This window comes from Triticum urartu, chromosome 5A (assembly GCF_056163025.1).
Source record: "Triticum urartu cultivar PI428250 chromosome 5A, HENAU_Tu73, whole genome shotgun sequence".
Taxonomy (NCBI): Eukaryota; Viridiplantae; Streptophyta; class Magnoliopsida; order Poales; family Poaceae; genus Triticum; species Triticum urartu.
In genome coordinates, this window is record NC_141877.1 from 82,881,158 (window position 1) to 82,893,194 (window position 12,037).

Sequence of the window (12,037 nt, forward strand, 5' to 3'; positions counted from 1 at the left end):
GCGGGGCAAATCTGCGAATGCTCCTGGAGAGCTCCGGATTCGGATAAGTAACAGGTAATTTACTTTCACATGCTTGCTTTGCATATAGAATGCCTTACCCGCCGCTATCTTCTTCATCGCATCAATCTCCTCGAGGGCCCTTTGGGCTTTGGCCTTGGCATTCTTCGCGCTCTCAAGGGCCGCGGCAAGCTCAGAGTCTCGCGTCTTCGAGTCAAGCTCCAACGCCTCATGCTTCGTCACGAGAGCTTCGAGCTCTTGTTGCACCTCGCCCACCCGCGCCTCCTGCTTTTCTCGCTCGGTGCGCTCCTTGGCCGCTTTGTTTTCGGCCTCGTACAGCGCTTGCTTTAGGTCGCCACTTTGGCCGTGGCCCCTGGCAAATTCATGATGATCCTGTCATTTTGCAATCGCATTCTTTTTATACATATCCATAGACTAGGTATTACTTACCTTTGTTCTCCTCGAGCTGCCTCTTGGCAAGGCCGAGCTCATCCTTGGACCCTTTAAGGTCCTGCTTCAGTACGGTGACCTCCGCAGTCAGTGCGGCAGATGCCAGCAGCGAAACCTGCATATGCATATTGACATACTTATATTAGACTCCTGCGATATTGTTTGATCCTCTGTTCGGCTTTTCTTTGTGAACACCGAACAGAGCATCAGGGGCTACTGTCTATGCGGTAATATTTTTCCTATATTTTAAACACTTACCTCAAAGCCTGTTAGAAGGCTGGCACAGGCTTCAGTCAGTCCGCTCTTGGCGGACTGAACCTTCTGGACCACCGCACTCATAATAGTACGGTGCTCCTCGTCGATGGAAGCGTTGCGAAGCGCTTCCAGCAGATTGTCCGGCGCCTCTGGATGGACAGAGGTCACCGGTACAGGCGTCTTGCCCCTCTTGGAAGGAGGCCACCTGCCCGAGTCCGGAACCACTGGAGGTTCCGGCGTGGTGTTCGGCTGAGGGCCGAACTCGGAGCCCTCAGGGGCCTTGTCCCCTCTGCCCCAGGAGTCCGGAAGGTCGCCTTGTGGCGCCTCCGGGACTGTCTCCCCTCGACCCGGTGGCTTGGAGACAACACCTTGGCATTGTCCGTAGGGCCAGGGGAGGTGGCGGTCAGAATTGGATCGCTATCCATATCCGACGAGCCCAGGGAGCTGTCCGACAATACATCGATGCGGGCTCGTGGCGGCCTGCATAATCATATTCGGCGTTAGGGGAAGCAGTGCGACAAAGGAATGTTATAAGTTACTCTGGTATTCGAATACTTACGATTTCCCCAGGGGCTTGGCCTTGGGCAGCCACTCGTCTTCGCCGTCGGCGGTGGTAGAACTGTCCGGAAGGAGGGTCCTTCCCTTCTTGGACCCCTCGGCCTCCCCTGTTGGGGTGGCCTTCCTTTTATTGTCTCCCCCGACTGGAGGGGGAGCATCTTCATCTTCCTCCTTGTCTTCGGGTGGGGGGGGGGGGTGGAGTGCGTCGCGGAGTTTTCGGACGATGAGTCTGATACTCCTGGTCGCCGGGAACTCTTTCGGGTTCCCTTGGCCTTCTTGGTCTTCTCCGACACCTTGTAAGGAGCCAGAGTTAGCATCTTCGTCAGAAGAGCGTCTGCTGGGCCTTTGGGAAAAGGAGCCGGACAGTCGATCTGTCCGTCCGTCTCCTGCCAGTCCTGGCAAAGGTACGGGAGCTTAGATCCCGCATAGAGTCAAACTACGAAAAACAAGTATCCCGTGAAAGGTAAAACAACTTACCGCACTGGCTTGGCGCTTCGCGCTGAATCCGTGATCCTCGGTAGTGGGAGGGGGGACCTCGGCACCCTTGAATAGCACCTTCGAGGCATCCTCGTGTGTTGTGTCGAAGAGCCTGTTTAGAGTTCGGTGTTGGGCCGGGTCGAACTCCCACAAGTTGAAAGCCCGTTGTTGGCACGGGAGGATCCGGCGGATGAGCATGACCTGGACTACGTTGACAAGTTTGAGCTTCTTGTTCACCATGTTTGAATACATGTTTGGAGTCCGGTCAGCTCTCTCGAACTACCCCAGGACAGGCCCTTCTCTTGCCAGGAGGTGAGCCGCGTGGGGATGCCAGATCAGAACTTGAGGGCCGCTACCCATTTAGGGTCACGCGGCTCGGTGATGTAGAACCACCCCGATTGCCACCCCTTTATGGTCTCCACAAAGGAGCCCTCGAGCCATGTGACGTTGGGCATCTTGCCCACCATGGCGCCTCCGCACTCCGCCTGGCAGCCGCTCACTACCTTCGGCTTGACATTGAAGGTCTTCAGCCATTAGCCGAAGTGGGGCTTGATGCGGAGGAAGGCCTCGCACACGACGATAAACGCCGAGATGTTGAGGATGAAGTTCGGGGCCAGATCGTGGAAATCCATGACGTAGTAGAACATGAGCCCCCGGACGAATGGGTGAAGAGGGAATCCCAGTCCACGGAGGAAATGGGTAAGGAACACCACCCTGTCATGGGGCCTAGGGGTGGGGATGAGCTTCCCCTCTTCTGGGAGCCGGTGTGCGATGTCGTCGGGCAGGTATCCGGATCTCCTCAGCTTCTTGATGTGTCCCTCCGTGACGGAGGAGACCATCCACCAGCCTCCCGCTCCGGACATGGTTGTAGAGGGTTGAGGTGGGAAATGCGGACTTGGGCGCTGGAGCTCGAGTGTGCGAAAATGAATGAGCAAAGGAGGAAGGAGGCGTGGATGAAAAGGTAAATCCTTATCCCTTTATATGGGCGGACGAAACTATGCGTCCCCACTAGCCTGGTAAAACTCGCTTATCCCCCAAGCGCCGTATCGATGGTGCGATTGGGTTACCCACACCCGTATTGATGAGAATCTCGTGATAAGGGGACACGATCTCTGCTTTGACGAGACGTGTCAAAAAACTGTCTCGCGTTATGTGCGGGGCTAGTTAAAGGAAACGGTTCGAATAATCACCGGGCCATGACATAATGTCGTGTTGCCAAAACAAGTCAGCAAATTAGATTTGCGGAAATATTATTCTCTCTGCGGTGGTATGTGGAACTTATTTTGTATTCAAATTCTTCCATGGTATATTCGGAGGAGGAACCCGGCTAGCAATGCCGAAGACAATACTGCGCGCCGGACTCATCGTAATTGGAAGCCTGGTTCAGGGGCTACTGAGGGAGTCCTGGATTAGGGGGTCTCTAGACAACCGGACTATATCTTTCGGCCGGACTGTTAGACTATGAAGATACAAGATTGAAGACTTTGTCTCGTGTCCGGATGGGACTCTACTTGGCGTGGAAGACAAGCTAGGCAATACGGATATGTGTATCTCCTCCTTTGTAACCGACCTTGTGTAACTCTAACCCTCTCTGGTGTCTATATAAACCGGAGGGTTTTAGTCCGTAGGACAACATACAATCATACCATAGGCTAGCTTCTAGGGTTTAGCCTCTCCGATCTCGTGGTAGATCTACTCTTGTACTACCCATATCATCAATATTAATCAAGCAGGACGTAGGGTTTTACCTCCATCAAGAGGGCCCGAACCTGGGTAAAATATCGTGTCCCCTGCCTCCTATTACCATCCGCCTTAGATGCACAGTTTGGGACCCCCTACCCGAGATCCGCCAGTTTTGACACCGACACTAGGCCTCGCCGTCGTCCACCGCCGTGGTGCTCTCCGCGTGGCATGGTCAACGTGGTCAAGGAACGACTTCCATCGGAAGAGTACTGTACGTGGAGAGGCTGACAGCTGGGTCCACAGCCACAACTCAGTTTTTTTTTTGATTTGCCAAGTCGCTTTGTCAGGCCTGTTGGGCTGTAAATCTTTCAAGACGAGGAGAGCTTTCATTCGGCTGGCCGAGAAAATGGCCCATCAGTAATGAGAAATGGGTTGTACATTTTTAAAACACATCAAACCGGCAATTAGTTTCAAATATCTTTTTTTTATTTCAAGATTTTAAATTACATTAATTTTTATGCTTGGAGAATTTGTTGGATTTTATATTGATATACATTTATTTTTAAAATCAGTTTGAATGTGAGTCAAAATGTCGGGATTAAAAACAGTTTGGACCGCACCGAAATATGCAAAATTTCGTATAATTTTTTAACCGTTGCCACAATATGGGCTATAATGCTAACAAAAAGAATATGGGCTCCAAAAAAACCTTAAGAATTAGAAAATGGGCTGTAAATTATTAGAAATAATGGCAGATGGGTTGTACGCTGTTTTCCACAGATTTGAGGCTTTCCTAAAAAAAGGTTGACGCACAAGCACTGATTGTTGGATGTTCATCCAACGGCCGTCGTGCTTCTTCAATCTCTGCTCTTCCTGCTCCAGCCGCTCAAACAAGCGCCGGTGGGACTGCCTGCTCCCTCCTCCTTGCGGCCGGCTGTGCTGCCGCGCAGGCCTCACCGCCCGACCGTACTCCCATCGCTGGCCTAGCCATCCCTTTACTCACCCACACCTGCTGTTATTCTCCGGCGACGGTAGACGAACCAGTAAACCCTCGTACAGTTGTACTCCCCTCCGCGTGGGAAACAACTGCCGAGTCTTCCCTGCCTCCATGTCGTCCCCTTCCTAGGCCTCGTCGTCGTCCACCGCCCCGGTGCTCTCGGAGCGGCGTGGTCAACGTGGCCAAGGAACAACTTCCATCGCACGTGGACTGTACGTGGAGAGGCTGACAGCTGGGTCCACGGCCGCAGTAAGGAAGTGCCTCCTTATTACGCGGAAAATAATGATTCCTCCACCTGACAACTGGGACCCACCGGACGGGCCACTGTATTTCGCGAAAAAAGTGTTTCCCCCTGACTGCTGGGACCCACCAGCTACATCTTCGCACGCAAGGAAGTGCGTCCGGGCAAAAAAAATGATTCGCCCCCTGACTGCTGGGACCCACCAGCTACATCTTCGCAGGCAAGGAAGTGCCTGACAGTCGGGACCCACCTGGTCGAAGCGTACGTAGCATTGTCATTCTGGTCGCGAACATGTACGTACATATATACTGGTCGATGTAGAGGCGCGCACGTGTCGTAGTAGAGGCGTGCACGTAGCATGTACACGTACGTACAGCGGCCAGGGTGCAAGAAAGAAAATACGGCCACGTATGTGTACATACGGGCGGGGTCTCGAACGCCTACTCGCGCATACGTACGGCCAGGGCTCGTGTACATGGCTGGGTCGGAACGGAGAAACAGCATCGTCGTCGTGTTCATGGGGAGGCAGCGGAATGCATCATGTTCATGGGGAGGCAACCGAATGCGTCGTGTTCATGGGGAGGCAACGGAATGCGTCGTGTTCATCGGGAGGGCTTGGACGGAACAGGCGATGGAAACGAGGCCTGGCGTACCGCAGAATGGAGGAAACGGCCTTGTGTTCGACCGGCCACGTTCGAAACGGGATCCTGTTGATCGGGAGGGGTCTGGCGTACCGCAAAACGCAGGAAACGGATCTCCTACGGTCGAAACAGGGGTCCTGTTGATCGGGAGGGGTGTGGCGTACCGCAAAACGGACGAAACGGACTTGTGTTGGAGCGCTACGATCAAAACGGGGGTCCTGTTGATCGGGAGGGGTGTGGCGTACCGCAAAACGGACGAAACGGACTTGTGTTGGAGCGGTACGGTCGAAACGGGGGTCCTGTTCATCGGGAGGGGTGTGGCGTACCGCAAACGGGACTCCACGGGATGCCGTTCATCTCCACCGTCGACCCCCTCCAGCCTCCACGAGCTACTGTTCATCCACCGTCGACCTCCTCTAGCCTCCACCTGCGACTGTTCATCCACGGGCTCCTGTTCATCCAGCCTCCACCGCGCGCTACTCCACCGGCTACTATTCAAACAGCCCTCTCCATGGGCTCCTGTTCAACCACCCCTCCACGGGCTACTGTTCATCCTGCCCTCCACGGGGTCCTGTTCATCCAGCCCCAACCGGCTCGATCGATCGGGGTCCTGTTAATCCAGAGGCAACACCACGGGGTCCTGTTCATCCACCCCCCACCGGGAACTGTTCATCCACCCCCCCCCCCCCCCCGCCCCCCCGCAATGCTCACTGTTCATCCAGAGGCAGCATCGATCGGCTTCAGTTAGCAGCAGTAGCAAAGGAATCGCTCGATCGGGTTCAGTTAACAACCATCGATCGATCGCTCGGGTTCAGTAACGTGTAGCCTGCAATGCAATCGCTCGGGTTCAGTTAGAGCCCAATGCCTCGCTCAGGTTCAGTTAGAGCCAACGCCTCGCACACACGCGCGTACGTGTACGAGAGAAACGCGCATCGCTCGGCCCCCGACCTCCCACCGTAACCGGGAACTCCCCGAAAATTTTCTCCCCCTCGCTTCTACCACGGTTTTTTCCGTCATGGACGGCCCAAAGAATGTCATGCAGCTGCGTCTCCGGCCCGCCCAGGACGAAAAGCCCATTTTCTGTCATGATTTTTTGTCATAGAAGTAGGAGCCCACCACATCTATGATGATACCGGGTTTTGTCACAATTATCGTCATAGAAGTGTCATATGTATGACAAAAAAAAATTCGTTCGGCCCAAAATGTCATGGATGTGACTTTTTTTGTAGTGGGTCCCGCTATTGATTTTTGACCGGGAGAAGTGTCTCGGTCATGTCTACATCAGTCTCGAACCCGTAGGGTCCGCACACTTAACGTTCATTGACGATATAGTATTATATGAGTTATGTGAGTTGGTGACCGAATGTTGTTCAGAGTCCCGGATGAGATCACGGACATGACGAGGAGCTCCGGAATGGTCTGGATGTAAGGATTGATATATATATATATATATGATAGTATTTGGTCATCGGAAAGGTTTCGAGAAGTACCGGATATTTACCAGAGTGCCGGAAGGGGTTCTAGAAGGCCACCAGTAAGTGGTGGGCCTTATGGGCCAAAGGGAGGAGCACACCAGCCCACAAAGGGGCTGGAGTGCCCCACCACCCGTGCCCACGCGCCAAGGAAGGAGGGAAGGAAGGGGGAGGCGTCCTAAGGCAGCCAACCCCCCTTTCCTTCCCCCCATGTCCATATATGAAAGGGGGGTGCGGCCAGGCAGGCACCTAGGGCAGCCGCCGGCCACTTGGGGCGCACCCTAGGGCTGCCTCCTCTCCCCCTCCACCTATATATATGAGATGAGGGAGAGGGGCAACACACACCATGATTCCCAAACCGTGTGCGGTGCCCCGTCTCCCTCTAGTTCTAGTTACTCCTCCGGCCACGTCTGTTGTGCTTAGCAAAGACTTGCGGATAGCTTCACCACGTCCATCACCATGCCATCGTGCTGTCGAAACTCATATAATTTCAATTTCAATCCACATCTAATACTTCAACTCTCTTGCTAGATCGAGAAGGCGAGGACATCATCGAGCCGAACGTGTGCTGAACGCGGAGGTGCCGCACGTTCGGTACTTGATTGGGACGAATTGCGAAGGAGTACGACTACATCAACCGCGTTGATAAACGCTTTCGCTTAGCGATCTACAAGGGTATGTAGATGCTCTCCCCCTCTCGTAGCTATGCATCTCCATGGATAGATCTTGCGTGTGCATAGAATTTTTTTGCTTTCCATGCAACGTTCCCCTTCAGTATGTGCAGTATGGTAAAGAAGATGTTATGGAACTGCTGCACCACCTTGATCTGCATGAAGATGAAAGTGACGATTTCTTCTCGGAGGAGGAGGAGGTATACGAGGTTAAAGCTAGATGGCTGGCAATAGTTAGGGTTCATACAAGCAAATAATTTAATCCATTTATGCTTTACTCTCATATGGGGTCTGCATGGAGCCGTGCAAGGGAAGTTCGTTGGCGTTTGGTTAAACTAAATCTATTTATAGTTCAGTTTGGCTGCTGAGAGCATCTATAGTTGGGTGCCTCGAACCTGCCTCATAAGCCCAGGCGGGCCGCCCGGTCATTGGCCGGTCACGTTTTTTGACCCAGACGGACGCCTCAAATGCCCAGGCTGACCAACACCCCTCATATCCAGCCCAAATATGGGGCAGATATGGTGGTGTCTGGGCACGCCTGTCACGTCAGACTGATGAAGGGGTACTAGCCGGAAATGCCCTCAAACCCGGCGGTCTGAAGCTCGTCTCCTTCGTCGGACCGTTGGCATAGTGTGGCGCAGCTCTGATGGGTCGCGTAGTGCCTTGCCCGGCTATTCAAGTCGATTAGCGGCGCTGAAACCCTATCATCCATCCACATTTTCCTCCTCCTGTCCATCTCCGCTACTTTCCACTCCACCCGTCTGCCTAGTAGCCATGCCCCCATGCCACTGGGTGAGGAGTGAGCCATTTATGACGCCGGAGCGCTGGCTTGAGCTCCTTGAGCAGATCTGGGCTAGCCGTGAAGCCCGAATCATTGTGGGGCTACTTTTGAATGTAATGGATTCAGAGGAGGAGTTGGAGGAGGAGGAGGAGGAGGTGGAGGAGGACGAGGAGGAGGACTTTGAGGAGGAAGGGATGAGCTGGAGGAGGAGGAGGATGTGGGGGATGTGGGGGATGCTGGCGATGGGGATCTGCAGGCGGACCAGCAGGCCATCCTTGATTCCCTCCGGTCGAAGTCGGTTGCGGAGGCAAGACATCGTCACTCGCGGGAGATGGAGGCAAGAATCTTCATCACAGTTGTCTCACCCTTTTCCCAGATAAAAGTGGAAAAGGAAAAAGTATTAAAAGGATAATGAAAAAGAGGTATTAGAACAATGAATAAATAAATAGATAAATATTTTTAAATGTATTCAACCCTGATAAAGGAAAGATAAAATGAAATATAGAGAGAAATGAAAAGGACAAAATAATAAGAAAATAAAGAGAAGGCAAAAATTAAATCTATATGATGGGCCGACCTACCAACGAGTCAAGATTCCAAATATAATCCGATATAGTTGAAATGAAATATTTAATACCGAAAGATCAACTAGTAGTGAAAGGATTGAGATGGACCTAGAAGGGCATGAATAGGTCTTCTACACATTTTGTCTTTTTCTTTGACAATTTAGGCTATGGGGACAAGTAAGAGCATCTACAGCCGGACACCTCAAACCCGCCTCATACGCCCGGGCGGGCCGATCGGTCACTGTCCGATCACATTTCTTTGACCCAGACATGGGCCTCAAACGCCCGTGCTGACGGGCACCCTCCATATCCAGCCCAAATATGGTGCGGATATGGGGGCACCCGGGCGAGCCCGGGCACGCCCGCCACATCGGACCTGACAGCCCGACCCCACCCCAAATTGCACCAAATCCACAAAACCTTCCTCCTCCTCCCACCACCCTCCAACCTTTCCCGCTCCCGGACCCTCGCCGTCCTCCGCCCTTGCTCCCAATCCTCACCTCCGGTCCTGATCCACCACCGGAGATGTCATCCAGCCGACCCACACCGCCACGACGGAGACGCAGTCCGCCTCATCCACCGGCAGGGTAAATTCATCGGCTATGACTTGCAAGGAGGAGAACCTCGCCCGCAAGTCAAGGCGATGCCGACAACGAGTGAGGGAGGCGGCATCAGCATCGTAGGGAGGTTCGGACGTGGTGGAGCAAATGTCTCCTTCGCCACGCCCAGATCCCCACACCCCTTCCCTCTGAGCGTCGATGCAGATTATGCCGTCTGACCCCCTTGGGACAGAGGATGATCTGACCGCCTGCTGGGCCATTTCGGAGAGCTTTCCACCCACACAAATGTCGGCGGTCAACATGTGTGACTCACCGCAGGTCATTCGTGCACGGATGAGCACGGGCACCGGCAGTGCCCGGGATGCCCTCAACATGTTCGACGGAATGATCGAACAAGAGTCGGTGTGTTTTCTTTGCTCCTGTCCGATCAGATTTTAGCATAGACCACTAGTTCATTTTGCACATGATGAATGCTTGCCAACCATAATCATGTAGGAGGCGTTCTTGTTGAACATGATCAATGACAATGAAGATCCGACCGAAATGGAGTATGAATTGGAGGCCACCACCGCATTTGAAGTTGAGACAACATCCGATCCCAATCCGAGCAAGAAGAAGAAGACCCAGACACCGAAGGCAAGAGGTCCGACATTCTCAAGATTTGAGGACATCTTGTTGGTCAAATCTTGGTTGGCCACAATGATGGATCCAATATGCGGCACCGAGAAAAAGGGAAACACCTATTGGACGAAGATTTGGAAGGAGTATCACGAGTAAAAGGAGTATTTGGAGCCGCATCCTATCGTGACCACCCACAATGTGGCATCTCTCCAACATCGTTGGGGGATCATTCAAGGGGAAGTGAACAAGTACGTTGGCTACTACTCATAAGTGACCAAACGCCCTCAATGTGGGATGGGAGTCACAACTCATGTAAGCTCGATTGCCTCATCTTGTCATCCATTGCATATGCTTCTCGTGTTTGCATTCTCATGCTCATACATATGTTGTTTGCTAAACGGTGGTGGAGGCCACTTTGTATCATGAATTGGAGAAGAAGCCATTTGATTTTAGCCATTGTTGGGTCATATTGAATGGCAAGCCGAAGTGGAACCAACTTGTGGCCGACCTCATGTCCGGCAAGAAGAGGAATGATGGATCAAGCTTGAGCCAATCAATTAGGTTGGACGATGTTGTCGTGACTAATGGAAAAGCCACCGTGCCAAAGGAAAACCGCCAAGTCATGGGAAACAAGTGGGAGAAGGCACGTGCCGCCCTTGATGCCGTGACTACCAAAATGTTGTCCACATGGACGGGCATTTTTTCGGTGAGGGAGAACAAGAAGGAGGAGAGGTACAAGCTCATGTTGGATGTGCAAAAGGAAAGGATGGAGTAGGACCGGAATAGGGCGGAGAAGAAGCTCGAAATTGAGAAGGAGAAGATCGAGTTGGAGAAGCAACAAGCGGCGATCAAACGGGAACTCGAGAAGGCCAAGACATTTGGCGACATAGAGATTGAGAAGGAGAGGAAGCAACTCGCACGAGACATGGAAGATGCGAGGATCATGTTGGCAGACGAGACCCTCTTGGATGAGCATGCGAAGAAGTGGCTTGCAGACAAGAAGATGGAGAACAACGACCGTAGGAAGTATGAGGTGGTGAGGGCGGCTGTGGCACGGATGCAGGTGGAGGAGGCAGCCCGGATGCAAGCGGAGCAGGTAGCCCGGATGGAGGCGGAGGAGACTGCTTGGATGCAGGCAGAGTAGGACGAGCAAGTCGCATTCCTCCTGGAGCAGGACGCATTCCGCTTGGAGCAGGCGCCGGCCAGTAATCCAAGGCCATCCGTCACACTTGGACATTGATTTCATTTTTCCATGTCCGGTTTGTTGAACTATGATTTGCTTTGCTTTGTTTCGAACTTTGGCATTCGGACAATTTGTATTGTATGATCGACGTGCATGGATTGAATGGATTTGAGGATCGGAATTTGTGGTATGTGGATGAGCGGCGCAACATTTGAGGGGTGCCCAGTCAGTGCCCGTGGACACGTTTGGGCGCGTCCGCGGGCGTTTGAGGGGCCGGATTTGCAAAGTCCGGCTATAGATGCTCTAAGGTTAGCCTAAATGTAACTATGATGAGCACAACCTAAATGAACAATGCAAAGGTCAAGGGACCGCAGTATTAAAGATAGCTTATTGGGACATTTATTTATTTATTGGCACAATTTAGAGCTCCCCTTCAACTATAATGTCGCTCTAATCACACTCTGCATTTGTGTTTGCTTGCCTTAGTTGATTACCTTTTAGTGGCATTCACAACCGTGTAGTGTTGCTATGTAAATTTGGATAAATTTGACCAAAACAAATGTGAAATTCATCTTTTATACATGCACAAAAAAATTAAACAAACAATATGCATAGTTTCAAGTAGATGCTGCTCTTCGTCTGCTATCTAATTGATAGACTATAGTAGTGGGTAATCTCGATTACTGACAGCAGTTCCTCACAGAGGTAGGATTTGGTGGCAATTACAGAGAGATTACAAGAATAGTAGCTAGGGTTTGTCGCGTGCGAGGAAGAGAAAGGGGATAAGAGCCAAGCCGCCGTTGCCGTGATCCACTGGATGCTGATCCCTTGCGTTGCCATCTCCTTTAGTACTTGGCATGGTGGGCTTCACTTGGACCACTCTA